The 19657-nt window shown below is 36.3% G+C and overlaps 1 protein-coding gene and 1 long non-coding RNA gene across 10 annotated transcripts in view; one reads left to right on the plus strand and one right to left on the minus strand.

The window, feature by feature from the left end:
* Positions 1 to 19657, plus strand: part of CTNND2 (catenin delta 2) — a 655093-nt gene that overhangs the window by 81577 nt on the left and 553859 nt on the right. The gene's annotated exons all lie outside the window — the stretch shown is intronic.
* LOC109143857 lies at positions 1234 to 8130 on the minus strand. The gene is made up of 4 exons (XR_002044233.3): positions 7648 to 8130; positions 6612 to 7139; positions 5916 to 5983; positions 1234 to 1298 (listed from the first exon to the last, which is right to left on the minus strand). It is a non-coding gene; the product is annotated as an uncharacterized LOC109143857 (long non-coding RNA).

Below are 19657 nucleotides of genomic sequence, written 5' to 3' on the forward strand. Positions count from 1 at the left end.
GTGTTCAGTTTTGATTTCTGCTATACAAAAAACTGTGGACAAGCTGGAGAGGATCCACAGAAGGGCCACAAAGATGATCAAAGGACTGGGAAGCCTGCCATGTGAGGAAAGGGTTTGTTCAGCCTAGAGAAAAGAAGGCTTATCATTATGTTCCAGTATTTAAAGGCTGGCTAAAAAGAACATGGAGACTCCATGGAAATCCCATGGAAAAGATGAGGGGTAATGCGTCCAAGTTACTCCTGGGGAGATTCCGGCTGAACATAAGAGGAAAATTTTTCACAATAAAAATGATTAGCCATTGGAATAATCTCCCTGGGGAAGTGGTGGATTCCCCAGTGTCAAACACTTATAAGAGCCAGCTGGACCGGGTGCTGGGCCATCTTGTCTAGACTGTGCTTTTGCCAGGAAAGGTTGGTCCAGATTATTCTTGAGGTCTCTTCCAACCTGGTATTTTAGTATTCTAACTACAAAGCTGAAGCAATGAAAAAGAAGGAATATTTCTCAATATGTTGTTCTGTCTTCTAACAGATAAAAGTAATGTTTTCATAGTTTTCTTCTAAAGCATTAGCTGTACATTTCCCTTAGGATTTCCTACCATCAGAAATTCAAAGGTAGCACTTACAGCCGTGACAGCAAGACTGAGGTGTTGATCTGCAGATGTGTGATATCTTAGGGTTTTTTTTTTAATTTCCCACTGATTTCCCTTGCGGTTATTTTCAGTCTAACTCTTAAAAAAAGTTAGACAAAATAGTATTGGACTTACAAGTTTATGTAAAGTTATGAAAAATTATTCTTCATTTCCAGTTAAGGTTTAGCTTTCTGTCTTAAAGTATTTCCATTTCTGATGGGAAACTTTGTAAAAGATAAGCAACTTAGCAGAAGTTTTAAGATTTCTTAATACTTCAGCAGTGAAAAAAGACTTGTTATCAAATGTCTTCCTCTGCTGGAATAGCTTTGAAAAAAAAAAATCTAGTATTTAATGTATTTCTTAAAATATTAAATATTCTTAGTCTTTGACCTTATACAAAAGTATAAAAATTATAATAAAGGATCTACTTTAGCAAACTGATTGTGCTACTCCCATTCATGCATGGATTTTGATTGACTGGTGCTTCTCATTGAAGTGTTCTTCAACTTTAGCCAAACAGTACCAAACTGATGGTATTATTAATTTTAAATAATTTCCCTACATATGTTATTTAAAAAAAAAAAAAGACAACCAAACAACCCAAATTCCACTTATTTTTCCTTTACCTTTATTTAAAGCTTCCATGTTTTCACTGAAGTAATCATAGTCTCTGAAAACCATAAACAGAAAAAGAAAGTAATGTAGAAGCATTTCATCAATGTGGTGCTAGCTGTTCAAGACGGATTTGAAAGCTTCTCTCTTGGGATCTATTCAAGAAACCACTGCTGTGTTACGTATACCTAACTTTTATTGTGTATTTCTATATAATTACATTTAAGGAAGGGAAGCTAATTTTGTTTCAGATCTAATTTTATGTAATAAATTGATCAAACTACTTGGCTAATGAGTAGAAATATCCCATCTTATTTAATCATCTAAATGTGTATTTATTGTAGGTGAAGTACATTTACTGTAATTCTTTATATGCATGTACTTAAATTAAAATGCTATGGGTTACAATTTGCTGGTGGTATGAACTGGAAAAAAAAAGATGTCCTTGGGTTTCCAACACCTGACTTAGCAGTGTAGTGATCATCTCGAGTTCTATATAAAATTGCTTGGTCTTCTTGTCATGCATTTTCCATTTAAGTCAGGGGAAGTTGTATAGCTAAAATCACACTGAATTCATTGCAAATCTAGGGCATGCTTAAAGGGCACTTCATCTGAGCAAAGAAATCATTGCTTTGACTGTGGCTATGTTAAGTGAGAGATGGAAGTGAATAGCTTTTAGTTTATTGCTCATTTGAAAGCTGGAGGGAAAAATGGCCTTTGTCTACCTGCCAAGCTCTTCCCCTCCCCTGCCCAGACTTCCTAAAAATGCTTATTTGAAATCTTGGCAGCAGTTACCCTTGATTTCTTTCAGGAGCTTTTACATTTTGGGGTTTTTTTTTGTGTGTGTGTGGTTTTTTTTTTTTAAATCAGCTTTTTTTGTTTCTTTATTTCCTGTAATAAATTTTATCTATTTTTAAAATGTAATAAGTAAAAAGCTAATGTGGCTTGAAAACAGGCCCCAAAGAAAAAGTTACTTATTGATAATTTGATCCTTAATCCTAATATATACTCTTCAGTTTCTCTGTAAAATTATAAATGAACCTCTTACGTTTCCTTAGGTAAACTTTGAAAGTCCTACCTCTATGTATATACTATACTGACATGTTATTGAAGATGCAATAAGATTGTGTCATAATGTTGAAAGCCAGTAATTGCAGCTTGTAGCAAACTTTTCATCTGTGGATATGACATCTTATTGTTATGTAATTAAAAAGGGAAAATGAATTTATGAAGTCTTTTGTTACCTTAAACAATAGTGCATTTGATGCATTAATTAGGCTGTGTTTGCTCTGAGACCAGCAAAAGAACAGAAAATATCTGTTGTTTTCATGGCAGATGATTAAATAACACAAGCTTTTCTTAGTAGAAGTAATCGTGGGCTTATTGTGATTTTGCATTTATTCTGTTTTTTGTCTTCTCATTTATTTGGGAATTTTTCAGCTCTTGGCAACACCATGGATGTCAAGTAAGCAATTCTTGGAGATTTTCTTGAGAGATCTGTTTTTATGCAGGAGGGAAAAAAAAAAGTTTGATTTTTTTTTTCCTTCAAAGCTGCGTTACAATAAAGGACTTTCTGTATTCAGCAGTTCCAATTAAAGGTATAGCTAAGTAAACCTGAAATCTTGCAAAGTCCTGCAACTCATTGCGAGAACAAATGCAAACGCTTTCTGAACAGTGTGTCCTGCTAGGTGATGTCGTGAATATGTCCATGTACTTTGCCCACATAAGATAGCGTTACTTCCTTAGAGTTTTAAATAGCTCTTATGTTTGCTCTTGAGTGACTGCTGATACCAGGAGAAAAGGCACAAAATAGTTTCCCAAGAAGAGAAAAAGAAGTCAGTTTAGAAGAATTCCAATGTTTGAACTGGATTCAGATTTATTAGTGGGTGTGAAACTGAAGAGGAGGTACTCAGGATGATATTAATAACCAAAGGCTCAGTTTAACTCTAAAGAAGTTCAGCTTTGGGGTGGGTTTAGTAATGAGTTCCCAAGCTATGCTTTTGCTGGATTGTGAGAAAATCAAGTAAAGCATTCCCGATACTTAAAGCCCTTTGCTAAGTTAAATATATCCTTATTATTGAAGTGGTCTTATAAAAAAAGAAAAGTCTAGGTTTGGCTAACATAACCCCTCTTCTCTCAATATTTTTACTTTGGGGGTCCTCTCACCTAAGTTCTGATGTCATTTTAGCTATTGTGGTCTTTTATCCTTCTCCATCTAAATTAAAACAACCCCTTAATTAATAAACACTTAAATTCCAAGGATATAAAATAAGCAAGATGTACTCTTTGTGATGGCTACCACAAAAAATGCTGACCAGCAAAAAAGAATGTTGTAGCAACATTATGATTCCTGCTTGATAAAGATGCTACTATAGATAATGATGCTGCCAGATAAATGTCATTAGAGCATGAGGCATTTAGCAAAAACAAATGTCTGACCTCAGCTGATGTGCATATTGATCCAGAAAATTATTTCATCAGGAGTGTGGAAGGTGTTTATTTTTCCATCGAAGTTAAGCACATTAGGATGAGGATTACTTAAGCACTTTAAGAGGATATTCAGGAGAGGTAGTTTCTCTTTTTGTCTTCATGATTAAAGAGGTTGAGATTCCTGGCTGAAGTTGTGTGGTTGCCAGACCCAGGAGTGCCCATTGGTTTCTCTGGGCAGTGCAGCCTGGTGTTGCCAATATATATGTGATGGAGAATTTTGATACGTGTGTAGACTCTGAATGATGCTTAAAGTGCAGCATACATATAGCAAAAGACTTGCCTATCATAAAAGTATGGGTCTTCCATAAGAAATTACATCCTCTGGGATACAGCCAAACTGGGAAGGAAATGGGGTGGTGGTACAGGATTGACAGTTTTCATGAAAGTCAAAGGTCTGATTAAAAGATGGAAGCTTGTGGCCTATAAACCACTGTGACAATATTTCATCATTAATAGGCATTACAAGGTACAGTTTGAAGTAATAGTGATATTCTTGGTTGAAAATAAATTATTGGATTAATACCAGTAATTTTGTAATCTGAAAAATTTGATTTAAGGAGGAAAAAGCTTTCTTCATAATGTGACTTAAATACCTTGAACAACATGCCCATGTTATAGAAAAGACATTTTTAGGAAAGGACTGTCTTAGCAAAACAGCTTTGTTTCCTATTAGTTTACTTTAGTGTTTTCAGAGATATCCTTCCTGAAGTTCAAGGTAAACTTAAAAAATAGAATGTTAAGATTTTTACAGTCCATTGTGTAAGAATATTGTCTGTACAAATTACTTCACAGGATCCAGAATGCAGAATCATTTCTCTCTGTTTCACAAGAATTACAATTGACAAGTACAGTATATGTTTGATTTCCATGAGGTTTTGTTGGACAATATTGCCAGATAAAATTAAGTTTTGAAGTTCATTTTTTGAATTTCTTTATCTCTTTTAAACAGAAGTCAAAAATAACTACTTTAAATGTCTTGGCTTATACGAAACAGGAAAGAGGTAAAACTAGTTTAGCATCCAGTTTAGCTATTTTAATCTTTGGTGTGGTTTATGGAGGATGGAGGTGTTTGGTTTTGATTTTTTTGTTTGTGTTTGGTTCAGGATTTTTTTGTGTGTTTTCCTTATGGTGTTTGGTTTTGTGCTGGTTTTGTTTGTGGTTTGTTTTTCATACAGTGGAATGGTTGATTTGCAAAACATTTATGTTTTTCCTTGGAGGCATTATTTAGTTTAGACAAAGTACCTTTCTGGAAGTAACTGTGCTTCTCCCCATTTCAATCTGTGATATAAAATGTAAGTAGTTAGTTGGATCTTTGGGAAACATTTCATAAGAGTTAATATCTCATAAGGTGATGTGTGCTGGATATGTTTAGAAAATTACAGACACCACACTATTTGTGTAAACCTCTCAGTGGTATGCATTTGAGGTGTTAATACTTCTTGTTAAAAGAGAAAAATGAAGATACTTCCCACGTTGCCTATAACTTGAAATACTGGGACGTGAGTAGCATCTGTTCAGTGAACATAGCTGCAGGATGTCATGGCCTGTAGTCAGAAGGAAACCCAGAGAAGTCTTGTGATTCGTTCCGATTATAGCCAGATTTGCTCTTGATTTAATTTCTGCCAGTAGCATACCCCAGAGATAGGCATTATCTGCCAAGAATTCCCTCCTCCTGGGTTCATAGAATGCTTAGAACCCATCAAACTTTGTGGTTGGGTTAGAGAAGGGTAGACAGTGAGTCTCCAAAAAAGACATTGCATCCAGGCAATTGCCAGTTACACTGACTGCCCAGCACTGGGCGTTTCACACAGAGTATTGCCAGCTGCCACACAGTAGCAGCACAGCCTAAAAATGTATTGTGCTTTCACCTCCCATGCAATACCATATTATGGAAAGCATGATACAGGTTTTTACTGCAAAGTCCTAGTCTAGAATGTTGGAAGTCACATTTCACTGACTTCTGTGTGTGCCAAAAATACAAACAAGACAGCCACCCCTGACTTACTGATAGTGTGCAGTGTTTTTTGTTTTGTTATTTTTAAAAAAAATAAAATAAAAACCCATAGATCTAGGCTGGACAAATTCAGTTTCCTGTCAGTATTTTATCACTCCAAACAACAAACCTCTGTCAGACACTCTTCTCAAATGTATGCTTTGAAATTCAGGACCCTTGAAGAGTACTCACCAAGGATGGGGTGATGCTTGGTTTTTCGTCCACTGCCTTCCTTCCCAAGGTAGAGGAGACAGATTTGGCTTTGGCGAGCAGAGGAAGATATATCAGTTATAAAATCAGTACATGGAAGCTTTCATGAACAGTGAATCAATATCCTGGTATTTCCTAAGCTTTTGTTACCTTCGGGCAATAATTTTTTGTTGTAAATTTGGCTGTATTTTTTTAGTATTCCAAGTGCTTTATAAAACATTTCTAAATGTAAAACTTTAGACAATAGCGTAATATGTGGATATGAGTTTGAACTACTTGTTCTTCCCTCTGTAGTAACAAAACTGCTAGTCTATTTGGCAGTGATAACTGCTTTGCTAAGTTGACTTTGAATAGTATTGCTATTTCTTCATTTGCCATAGAAATGTTATCTTCCCAAATAGCACCTGAAATATTTCTAAAATGGCAGATACCATTTAGTTTGAAAGCCAAAGTATCTGATGCTCCTGTAGTTAAAGAGGCTGTGAGTAGTGCATGATAAGCAGAACTTAAATTCCTTGACATTTAGGATTAAAAAAATGGAAATATCATTATAAGTGTTGTGCTCTTTCAGTGTTGTCCGTAAACAGGACACATTGGAATTTGGTATCTAAACTTTATCCTATGATCAGCTTAGACAGGCTTGTAAATTTTTTTGGTTGTTGTTACACAGTGCCTTACCCTTCTTTCGGGAAAACTTGCAAACTTCTCCCTCTGTTGATGATTAGTGCTTTCTGTGGGAAGTTGGGTAGGTCCTCAGCAGAGTTAGCGCTGTTGAAAAAGGAAAAGCTGTTCCTTCTGCAGAGCCTAGAAGATTTGGTCCCACAGCAAATAGGAAGCTGCCTTGCAACATAGTGGTGAGCTCGTAAGAAGAAAAGAGTCCTGCCCAGGCCTCGTAAGAAAAACCAGATACATTGTGAATTTTCTTGCTTTGGGATTTGGCTCAGAAAAGTGACACTAAGTTGCTTTCTTTTGTTCTTGTCTGCTTATTTTCTTTGCTCCTCAAGATTGCCTGGCAGAACATCCCTCACCAAGGCACTCCTTGCAACTCCTGGCCTGTTTTCCAAAACCCCATGCCTTGCTTTTACTCCTCTTTATTGTGCCTTCAAAGTCTTCATTCATCATGTTCCCATTTCTCTAAGTCACGGTCTAGTGCATAATCTCAGTGTGTACTTTGGCAGGGCTGCTGCAATACCGGCTGCTGTTCTCCTGCAGAGGAAAATACCAAAAATGTAAAGTCATTAAGTTATGCAAGCAAGATTTTGAATAAATGAATGTATGCAGAGTGGGTTGAATGACTGTTGATTTAGTGTTACGATGTGGATTTTTTGTGGTCAAGGTCTTGACTTTATTTTATTGATCGTTCACTTTTGGGACAAGGGTAGTCACCGAACAAAGAATGTATTTGAACAACCTTTGTGTGTGATTAATGTGTGCTTGGAATCATTTGCAATGAAATGCTTCAATACGTATCCGTTATTTTTAGAGCCTGTGTTAAAATGGCCTTAAGTTTGCTGATCCATAGATTGTAAGGAAATAGTAAAAAAGTAGACAAAACAGAATGAAAATTAGCTGATCTTGAGTAAGGGCTATATAATATGCAGTTCACTTGTGCTGAATATTGTTTAAGGATCGTCGTGGAAGTCTGAAAGACATAGAAGTTAGAATTGCAATATACATAACATCATGGTAAGCCCAGCTTCCCCCATACTCTTACCAATTGAAAGAATTAGTGTGATATAAATCGGCAATCAGGATGGCTTGTGGGAGCTGGACTCAGTGATCCTTGTGGGTCCCTTCCAACTCAGTCCTTTCTGTGTTTCTGTGATTCTGCAAAAAGTAAAGGACTTCTGAATGTAGGAGTGACAAGTGTAGAAAGGCATCTGGAATAGTGAATATTTGCAGCATGCCTCAAACCTGGGGAAAAGTTTTTCCTTTAACAGGGGAAAGCTTTGGCAGAGCGAGAAGTTTGAGCTTTTTACAGAAACAGAAGTGAGACTTCTCATTCCATTTTTGGAGTTAGGTTCAAATTTCTGTAATTCTTGTATTATAAAAATGTTTGTTTACACACTTTCATTGGGAAAATGTGTTTTTAGAGAGACTCCCATCGACTCTAAGACTTTTTTTACACCTGTTACCTTTCCATGGAAGTGATCAATAACTTTATTACTGAGTTTACTTTTAAGAGCACCACTGACAAAACTACTTTGTAAGAACTTTCTTCCTCATAAGATACTAAAATATTTTTGAGCATGATCAACTGGCATCCTATATTTTAGCAATTCATTTAACATTTATGTGTAAGAATATATATTTTGTGCATCTAAAGTACTCAGCACTCTCATTTATTGAGAACATTTGTTTCCAGACAGGAAAAATAGTAATGCTTTTCCTAATGGGGAAAAATCCTTCTGTTCTCTTAATTGATTGTCTTGAAAAGAACTGGCAAAATTTGGTGTTCGCATTTGGATATGAGTTCTGAGTGTCTTCCTTTTCCTCCCATATAAGCTGAAGAGAGGTACTACAGTACATTTTAAAGCAGAAATTCTGCTGTGATTTGCTAGCTAGTGAACTACTGCTAACACTCCTTCCTGTTTCTCTTCTGTGTCTGCATTTGCTTCACCCTCATATAAAGTAACTCAGAAGGAAAACCATTCTTGCTGCCAGGTATTTCTTGTGGGTGATACTGCATACTCCTTTTTGTGTTCTTGTTCTAATTTTTCTTACTGTCCAGACAGTTCTTTGAAGCAACTTACTTAATATATTAATATATGTCTTGCTGTTATGGATTGATTACTTTTTAAAAATTCTGTTTGCTTATCTTTTCCATCAGCAGTCTCCAAAAGTTCTTGTGCTAAAAATGGTACCATTCTACTTGTGGCAAAATATGAAGTGCTGTGCTGGGTTGATAAAGAGTATTTCTTCAGTCCGTTGTCAATTATTTTTGTCTTCCATCCTTTAGCAGTTGTCTCATACTTGAGAGTTACTTTGGCATTGCCACTGCATTCCCTGGGACAGGGAGAATGAGGTTTGAAGTGCTGCTGTTGTCATCACCCATACATGTTTCATGGGGTGTGGCAAGGTGAGCTGTCCTGGAGAATCCCATGTCACTAGGCTGAGAAACACTAGACCTTGTGAGGAATCTGCTTCCTGAAAAAGCACATAAATAAAACTCATAAATCCCTAATCTGAAAAACTTGAAGCAGGCTTCCCTCACATGTCCCAAGACTTAAGAAAGAGCATTGTAAGAAATCCTCAGATCCTAAGCAGTCCCTCTAGTTATACTGCATCCTTTTGTCTCCTTTGTCTTTTGGAAAGCAATACATTTTCACCTTCTGTTTCCTTTTCTTTTGTTACCTATTTTTTTTCTTTTGCCTTGTCACTTCAAGAGCTTGGATGTGCATCAAATTAGAAAACTCTGGTTTTCTGTTGTTGCTTTCTTAGTACTGCTCTGTGACCATGATGCTTGCTATGGCATTCATTTTGTATTGGCTTTGAGATGTGGCTAGTCCTAAAAGACTGAATTCTAGATTCAGCTTATTCAGCATATGAAGTACTTCCACTGGAGTATTGGAATGACTAGACAATCAAAGGTGGCAGAGAGCCATCTTTAGCAGTCATTAGCTCTGTACGGTGATGAAATTCTTACATGCCAAGAAGAGTTGAAACAGCTGCCTTCTTTCCATACCTTGTCTCAACTAAAACACAGGAGCTGGAATGAGAGAGCTAGTTTCAGAAGCTGTCTGGTTCAAAAGCATGGGCTGTTCAATTTCCAATTCTAAGAAAAAATTACTAGAGAGGACGAAGGTTGAAGTGCTTGTCTGCTACGTGAAGGTATGGATATAACGCAAAAATTGTTGTGGGTTGAGAGGAATATGTTCAGGATAAATACTAGGAAAAATACTTGTCCTTGTGGAAAGCTGCAAGTCCATCATTTGGGTTTCTTGTACGGCAGAGGTCATAGCTCAGAGAAGCAACAGGATCATGTTGTCATAGAATCATAAGATGGGTTGGGTTGAAAGGGACCTTAAAAATCATCTGGTTCAAATTTCCTGCCAGGGGCAAGGGCACCTTCCACTATACCAGGTTGCTCAGAGCCCCATCCATCCTTTCAGGGATGGGGCATCCACAGCTTCTCTGGGCAACCTGTCCCAGTGCCTCACCACCCTCACAGTGAAGAATTTCTTCCTAATAACTAATCTAATTCTGCTCTCTTTCATTTTAGAACTGTTGCTTCTTTTCAATTACTACCGACTCTGCTGAAAGGCCTACCTCCCTCTTTATTACAAGCCTCCTTTCAGTACTGAATGGCTGCAGTAAGGTTTTCCTAGAGCCTTCTTTCCAGGCTGAGCCACACCAACTCTCTCAGCACTTTTTCATATGGAAGTTGGTCATTATCACAGTATTTGACAAATTTTGGATGCTAATGATTTTGGAAAAATGCTTTTTTTCCTCAAATAGTGAATGGAATAGGCTGATCAACTGTACCAAGTTTAATTTCATTTTTACAATTATTATAGCAACAAAATCTACAATCACACACATTTAAATATACATGTATTCAAATTAAAGAATTTTAGATCCCTTTAAAAAATAAAAATACATTTGCCAAGCAATAAATTCAAGTAATATCAATGGGAGATCTTTTTTTAGAAAACTAATTATCTAGAGTAGATCTCTGTAAAGAACTGCAGAGCTAATTTAACTTTTTAATTTGTATTGCTAAAAAAAAAGCCTGGAAGGAGAAAACAAAGGCCTAATAGTATACTGTAAATGTATATTTTTTTTTTAAGTGTATAAGCCCATGACTTCTAATTTATTAATTATATTAAGCAGAGTAGCTATGGCCATGATCAGAATGAAATCTGATGATGTGAAAACAGGGTCTAAACATTATGCTCTAAGTCATACTAAAATCTGTTCTGCTTAGCAAGCCATCCTTGTGGTATTGCTGAATGTTACCATGGAGCTTGGTAGTTGAAGAAGCAGACAAAGTCATGTAAGAGAAGAATAAAAAGCCAAATGAAGCCTGAATATTAGGTGAAGCCTGTTGCACATTGTGGATGGTGGCCATGCTGGGCTTCCCAATAGAGTCCTGCTTTACCAGCATTTATATAGCTGAGAACTTCTCCCTCTGGTCAAAACGGGAGAAAAAAGGTGTGTTTGAGTTTTTCTCTCCAAGCAGTCCTTTACCATAGGTACCCCGACTTCCAGAAATTTTTTTTTCTCCAAGTTACTCAAACTCCGTGGAAGCAATTGAAAGAGGCGCATCTGTTTCTTGACAGACTGACGTGGTTGGTTGAAATACTGCAAATTTCCTGCATAACTGAAGTAGAACTGGGGAGGGAGTTCCTGCCAAATTGTAATCAGGCTGGGGCCTTGAACTGCTTTGAAACAATTTTCCTCCTTTTCCCACTTATCTTCTTTTTCAATGATGCTTTTATGAATTAATGGTGCATGTGTGATTCTTTTATCTTATTAGTACTGCATATGCATACTGCAAATGTCAGCTTAGGTGGCAAGGCCAGGGGAACAGTATGCTTTAGTTCACTGGTTTATGCCTCAATATCCTGTCTAAAGGGGGGCAAAAAAATCTGCATCTGCCCAATTTGTTTATGTTTTTATATTCTGTAAATATATGCCAAGTGAAAAGCTGAAATTGTGGTTCTCATTCAAAATAATTGCCTTTGAGAGGCATTTTTATTTTGTGTTGAAATGTGCATCCTACAACAGGTATTCTTTTTGTGGAAGCTTCAAAATAACATGGTGACATTTAAGTGAGCAGAATATATGAAATTGAAAGAATGTTACTCTTAATACTCTTTTTTTGTCTTTCCCCCACTCCCCCTTTGAAATGAATCAATGTGACTGTGCCCTTCTGTACACACATCTGGTTCAGGATTGGTCTTGTGAATTCAAAATCTGGATTTTAAATTCTATTCTTCTGCCTTCAGTAGTGCTGTTGTGTATCTGGAGTGTCTTCATTAGGGTTGAGAATTTCAAATCAACATCATCTGTCAGAGTACTGCATTTGTCATATTATCAGTCAGACATTTATGCAAAGTAGCCAAATCAGTTAGGGTCCTTACAAAGTCACCTACGTAGAGGTTTAAAAATATTACTAGAAAAATCTTCCATTTATCACTTTATTCATATAATAGTTGTGTTTTCCCTTCTCCATCCTCCTAGAATATCCACATCACTCTTTCTTCATGTCATCATAGACATTAGTTTCTTCATCTGTTTTGAGCCTGTCAACAAGAAAATTCAAAATTAATTCAAAATTAATAGAAAAATGAACTGGAGGTAAACTTTCAGTATATGCACTGGAATTTTAATGTTATTGGAACGGGATGCCTTTGTAACACTGTCCATCTAGTCCAGTTACCATCTGGCACAGTGGTACAGAGCATAAAAATTTCCTTTGTAATAAAGGAAACCTGATTGCTGGGGAATTTTTTATTTTGCTTTTAAAATTTCCTTTGATGTTAATTTCTGTTCTTGCTAAATTTTCTGGGAGAGAATTTGGCTGTGTCTTGTATGTTTGTATAGTATCCAAGTGAGAGGCAGTTTAAAGAACCCAGTTTGGCTACTCTAGTGTTAAGAACAATTTTGTCCAGCATTTGTAGCTACATCTCTCCTCAGACCGGTGCAGAAATTCACATAAAGCAAATTATTCTTAAGATATGCTAAAAATCTGATGATACTCGCTTTTTGTTTGTTAGAATTCTGTGCCAGACTTTAAGGTGTATTTTTGATTTGCAGAAAAGAGACTTGTGCTAATTCGTGTATAATGGTGGGTTCATCATGTACCTCAGTGGATGCAATACATATGATCCATCTTTTGAAGTTCCAGTATTTTTTTGTGTTTGTCTGTGGCCTGTCCCTGTGTGTCCATGTGTCGTGCCATCCCCCACCAGTTTTCACTTGATATGTATTCTTTTGGGGCACTGGGTTTTCAGTGGCTTATTTTGAACTTAGGGCAGGAGTATTCAAGAATATTTTTCATCATTTGTGTTTCAAAGTGTAGATTTAAGCATTCTTCCTTTTATATTATTTTTACATCTACCTGGAGCTATTGCAGAAAAGCTGTGGTAAAGTTTATTCTACATGTGAATGGTAAAAATCGGTGCCTAGTGTAAGTGCTGTTTTCTCTGCAGCTAAAGAAAATTATTACTTTATCTGCCTGAAGTGTCATAACCTCGTGTTGTTTAGAGGTGATTCTCACCATGGCCTTGTAGACGTAAATGCTTAACCAGCGCTCAAGTAATTCTCTCGATGTCAACATACTTCAGCTTGTCAGCTGCCTGCCTCACTGTGCTTTGAGTTACAGCATTGTAATCATTACTGCATTAAATCAACACTCTGAGCCACCCTTGCAAATGGAGGTTGATAGGTACCTGCTCTGTTGTGAATGAGAGCGTGTGCCTTCAGTGCATCAGGCAGCAAGAGAAGGGAAATTAAAACTGTGAGAAGGAAAAATGAAGTAAGTGGAAATGCAGAAGGAAAACAAAAGAGAAGGTTGTTTAGCCTTCAGCAGGGATTAGTGATTTATTATTTTAATTTGTAAAAAACTTTAATTGCAAGTGTATGTGTACTGCAGGCCTGCAGGTCAAATTGCTTTGTCAGAGTCTTAAATTCAGCATTATTAAGAAAGCAGCTCTGTGTGCAACATTATCATGTGCTAACATTTTTATTTTCACCTGTAAGATTTTTATAAGATTTTTATTCCCTAGCAGAACTGGTGTAGGATCTTATGCACTGATCAGAGGATTTCTAATCTCATGGAATAAATTCATAGATAGATTTGAAAAAAGCTGAAATACAAATTTATTCAAATTAGCTTAGCGAAGCAAATTTTAGGAGTTTGCTGGAAAGAGAACATCATGTACATCAGAGAAGCAAGTTATGTATCTGATTATTTGAGAATTTGCATAGAAATAAGAAATTATGCAGAAATCAAAACTTAATGTTCATTGGAGTTTGGACAAGGGCAGTAAAGAGACTTGGAGTTACACAAAGAAGGAAATGAAGGCAGAATCTCTTGACATACTCTACTTCAATTGAGATTATGTCTAAAGATTTTTTTTTCTTTTCTTTTCCTCTCTCCTTTTGCATATGCCTCTGAAAGGGATCATTGCTATCCCTTGTATGTGAGACACTGCCCTTTAAATGTGTTTGATAATACTGGGTATATTGAGAATCCATAACACTGATTGATTTTGAAGTTAGTTACTTAATGCATTTTATCTTCCTGAAATATTTGTTTATGCTTGCACCAATAAGCAATGCTCAAGTGGATTTGAACATAAGTAGGACATCATGTGTGTTTTTCTTGAACCACAGCTCGTGGATAAAATTTATGCTAAGGGTAATAAAGTTGTTAGCCTATAAAAAGTGTCTATAGTTATGTAAGACACATATAACATGTATTCTCTTACCCACTTGTAGTCAGAGAATAAGAGAGTAGTGCCAAAGTAATTTTAAAGCCACCCACCGGCAAAGAACCATCATACTACTGTGTATAACACCAGTGAAATGTTTTGGAAAAAGAATACTAAAGTCAAACCAGGAATTATTTTGTACCCTTGCTTATGCCATTCCAAGTGAAATGAATGGTATGGTACTGGCCTTTGAGTTTCACAGGAGAAAAATTAAACAGGCTCTGAATGAATTTTAATCAGGCTGAAATTTATTTCTTGGGAGAAGTACAAAATGTATTAATATTTCTCTTTTTTTAGAAATCACTTTATGTCTTGTCACTGGGTGTGACTTTACTTAAAGATGTAAGATGATTTTACAGATGTTAGATGAGCTTATGCATAAAGAGAGCCGATAGAAGGTGCAAAAGTGAAGGGAGAGGCATTAATTGCTAAAGTAGAAATGTTGAGGAGAATTCTGTGGAAAGGTTTATAGGAAGGGTAAATACACATGGGCCTTAGAATAAGGGAAACAAAATCTTCGAATTACAAAGAGGCATAATGAAGTAACAAGGCATTTAGAAAAGCAATGCATGTTCTCAATACTTCAGAATTATTCTGAAATAAATGTAGGAGGATTACAAAGGTAAACATCTGAAAAAAAAGATATGATAGGCAGGTCTATGTTTAAGCTCTCTTGTTGAAATGAACAGCAAATGACACTATAGTGATGCTGTGAAACAGATCTAAAAGGCAGCCGCAAACCTCCACACTGCAGGGACTTGGGACATTGTAGATCAACTTGTGGTGAAGATATAAATAGGCTTGGTCCTCCCCCCTGGTGAAAACCTTAAAAGAAAATTTTACCTGAAAGCTTTTGAGGATCTTTCTTGTCTCTGTGAAGCATCTGACAAATGGCTAGTTAAAACAAATCAAATTAACCATTTGAGTTAAGGATAACTTTAAAATGTTTGTATAATCTTAGAAGAGAAGGAAAATTTATCAGATTTGAGGGTGAGGCACGATTCACAAACTGAGAACCAGGGCAAGGGAGATAGTAAAAGGGCATTATGCAACTCATTAGGGACTATTAGCCTACAAGGTGGTAATGACTTCATGAAGCAAATTGTTGACATTGATGCAGCTAAATCATTAAAAAGTAAAGATACGGCTGCAGTTCACAAACACAGGTTTGTAGCAGACAATATGGGATAGCCATGGAATAAGGAATTGCCACTTAAAGATCAAAAGCAGAAAGGATTGCATTTATACCAAGAAAAGGAGGAAGGGGAAATAAATCAAAGAAACAAACAAAACCCAAAGAAGCTCTGCAAATACAATGAAGTAATAATAGAGAAACCTTCTAAAAATAGGAAATTATTTCTTGTAAAGAGTAAAATAAATAATCAGTGAATTTCCTTTCATTCCAGCTATAGGATAGAAGTATAATTTTGTGGTAATTAAAACCCAAAAAAGCAGAAAATATTTATTTTCCAGCCAAGCTTCTTTCCTTGTAAGTTATGTACTAGGTACCTTGGAAAATGGATTTTTGTGCAAATTACATGACTCATCTATATCCCCAGGGAGTGAAGGAGGGTGGAGAAAGAAAATTATTTCTTTTTATCAGTCTTGGTGATAGAGGAAAGGGAAATACTAGCATTGCACTAAGAAAGCTAGAAAAGTGATTCCATGTAGCTAGCTGAAGTAGCATTACTGTACGCTGCATTTCACCAGATCTGCCTGGCAACCATGTGCAAGTGCTAAATGTTTCAAAAAAGGTTAAATCAAAGCACTAGACTTTGCAGTTGTTAATTATTTCCATTGAGAAGATACTTAGAGATTAAATATTCCTTGAAGATGAATGCATGAAAACTAGCATGCTTTTAGTAAATGTAAATGGGGTTCTCACTGCATAGTGAATGGAAATGGTGTCTGTCTACCATACCATAGCTCAGCATTTCCCTAAGAAAATGTTCAGCATAGTGAACATTTTGGAATTGAAACAGGTCTCAAAGCTTTTGTGAAAGTGTATCTTATTCACTGTTGGAGGGACAGAGACAAATCCCTCTTCTTCAGTGGTTTTCTCCAGCTTCAGTGTCTGTGGATCCTTTGCAGTGAAACGGTATGAACCAATGTGACAAGGTCATCTTCTATTGCTTCTATTCAATCTCTGGTTAACAGTCTATGAACTGATTTCAGATGCTGCATTTCTCGACAGCATCCTGCTTCAGCTCTGTCCTCAGTAGGAAGGCACTTCTCTGTGCCTCTGGTGTCAGCTCTGGTGGAAATCTTGCCTTGTTTATTGACTTAATCAGTACTGTTCTCTGCCTGGTCTTGTTAGCAGTGTTCAAAAAGACTGGCTGCTGTCACTAGTAATTCCATTACTTCTCTCTGTCTTGTGACAATCTGTTGACCACACTAAGCACAAGTCAGCTCATGGCAGTAATAAGTGCTGCGTTACTCCAGTAAATGGTTTATTTGGCATATGGTTTCCAACCGGACATGACAAAGTCCCCAGGTGGACTCCTTTACAGTTCTGCAATCTCTGGCCTGATTGATTTTCACCAAAAATTTACGTAGTAAGCACTTGCTTTAAATTCTTGAAGTACAATTTCAGATACAGAAGGATATGCATTTCTGTCCAGTAAAGCTTTTATCTTTGTATCTTTTAAAGAAATTGAGATCATAAGTGTTGAAATCCTAGACTTATTAATATTCTCCTGATCTTTGCCAACACGTATTAGTTAGTTGTTTTCAAGTGAGCTATGTATTGTTTTTCTTGTGCTCTAATAACACTGATTTCCATGGGATTCAGTTGCTGTTATTCATGTTGGACTTAAGCTTTACGCTTATGGCTGTGTACAGCAATGTTTTTGTGATCATTATGTGCTATAAATATAATGCACAGTTTTGAATCAGTGCAGAAATATGAGGATGAAGTTCAGATAGTATTTGCATGAATCTTAACTCTACACATAACAAAACCTGTCTCCATCAGAGAAAAAGTGGAAATGAACTAGAAAAACTCCTGCTCCCTATTGGTGCACATTTACTGACGAAGGGCCTTTAAAAAAGATACATTATATGAAGGGTTTCTAAACTTGTGTGGTGCTTTGTCAGTTCACAGAATCACAGAATTCACTATTTAAAATAAAAGTATGTAGTAAGTTTTACAGTAAAATCTGATATCTGGGGAAGAATTTCTTTAGAAGACTTTTGCACAATTTGCAGTATGTTGTAGTACTTATATTTTTCTGAAATAGCTGCTTTGTGCTGCCTTTGAAGGTCAGTGTTAGAAAAGACGTTTAAAAATCACTCATCCTTTTTCCAGGATAGCAATTTGTGTATGGGCTTTGCTGAAATTCTCTTTTCTATTCAAGGCAGCTGATCTCAAGGCTTGTAGTTGCAAAGGATAAAGAAGCACTGTCGATGCCAAAAGCAAACAATAAGCACGGTAAAATACCTGTGTTTTGTTTCATCTTTTTCTTAACCAAGTCACAAAAAAAAAAAAAAGGAAAGTGTTTTGAAGCAGAACACTGTGCTGTTGCACTGCAAATTGTGTTAAGAAAAGTAAAAATACTGCAAATCTGTAAATGCTTTGCAAAACATGTACACAGGCATTTTGAAAGCCTAGATTTATAATAAGACTTCATTGCATCTACTCATCTTTGCTGTACATTGTCTTTGGTACATGTCTTTTGATGTACCTGATTTCATACTTTAAACTGTTCATAGGGAAAATTTTAGTTGCAGAAGAGAAAATTCACACAGTACGGATTCCATAGCTGTGAAAATCATTGCAGTATCACTTCGATAAATGATTTTATTTATACTGAGATACCTGCTGTGGGCAAGAGGAGAATTCCATTGTAAACAGAATAATTCAAAGTGCTGATAATGAAATGGTGTTTTATTTTCAGTCCAGCAGTTTAGATATAGCTGACCGTCGTTTATCAGTCGGCAGATATTGATGAATGTGTGTGTGCGACAGTACAGAGCAGGCAGCAGATTGTGCACCACTGCTGATCCTGATGCACCTCTCTTACAATCTTGTTCAGGAGGCCACAGGTTCACTGACAGTAGACAGCACAGTTTTCATGCTCAGTGAATACTGTGCCTTCCTTTGTACTGGATGTGGGCTATGTCAGATAGCCAGAAGCTTTGTAATACAGCTGGAGTTTTAAAGAGAAACAAAGAAGAGTCTGTTTTTCTACAGTCTATTATGTAATTTATGTGGGTCTCATTACTTTCATGCTCAGAGAATTATTAGTTTTAGTATAAAAATTCTTCATGCAAATAGTCAAGCAAAACCTCACTTCTGAGGAAACCTTTGGCATTAAAACTACCAATTAAATCTGTATTCTCAATAACATGGTATGATCAGTTGGTTATTTGTACTCTGTGTATGTATAACTTTACTTAAATTTGCAATGTACAAGTAAAATTTTAAGTATTATGAATATTATTTACATTTGTTTTCCTGCAGATTTCTTGGTTTGGACCTTAGTTTCAAGGTACCCACCCCTAATTTCAAAAATTATCCTGATACTATTTTTTCAAAAATTATATACCTCATCCTGCAATATGTGACTCAAAAGCAGTTACACCTGAACACAAAAATAAAAGAGTGAACACAAAGTTGTGTCAAGGATTTGTTGTACAGAAAGAGTTCAGTTCACATACACCAGCTCAAACAGAGCTTAGTAATATGTGATTGTTCCAGTCAGGGAGCTTGTCTAACGTGACAGACGGATGGCGCTTTGCCTTGTCACTCCTGAGCACCAGCCCATCTGAAGGAGGCAACTTCAGTTCAGTCAGCGAATGCTCTGGCCACATTCCACTACTACCTGCCAGTAATTCTGAGTAAATTGCTGGCCACTTCTGAGATTCTTGAGTCATGGAGTGTTTGGGAATATTTTTTGCTTCCTTTTGGGGTACTTGGAACAACCAGCATTTGTTGGTAGGCCATGGATCTTATATGCTGGCTATATTGCATGCCTGTATAAGGAAAGGGAAAAATAATTTGTTTTAACAAAATGATAGATCTTTTGATCTTTAAAAGTAGATCTTTTTAAGTTACAGAGGTTTAGTAAAATAACTTAGGAAGTGAAGGAAATAGTATTTTTCTAAGTATTCTTGAATTTACAGATATTCTTATTTTGTTTAAGCAACATGTTTTGTATAAAAAGTAATTCTAAATAATTAATCTAGCAAACTGTATCGATGTGTGGGATCTTTCCAAAACTATATGCAAATTCCCTGTCAGACTCCTTAAAAAAGGAGAGATAGAAGCATGAATTTTATGTG

Source organism: Corvus cornix, chromosome 2, assembly GCF_000738735.6.
Source record: "Corvus cornix cornix isolate S_Up_H32 chromosome 2, ASM73873v5, whole genome shotgun sequence".
In the NCBI taxonomy this organism is placed as follows: Eukaryota; Metazoa; Chordata; class Aves; order Passeriformes; family Corvidae; genus Corvus; species Corvus cornix.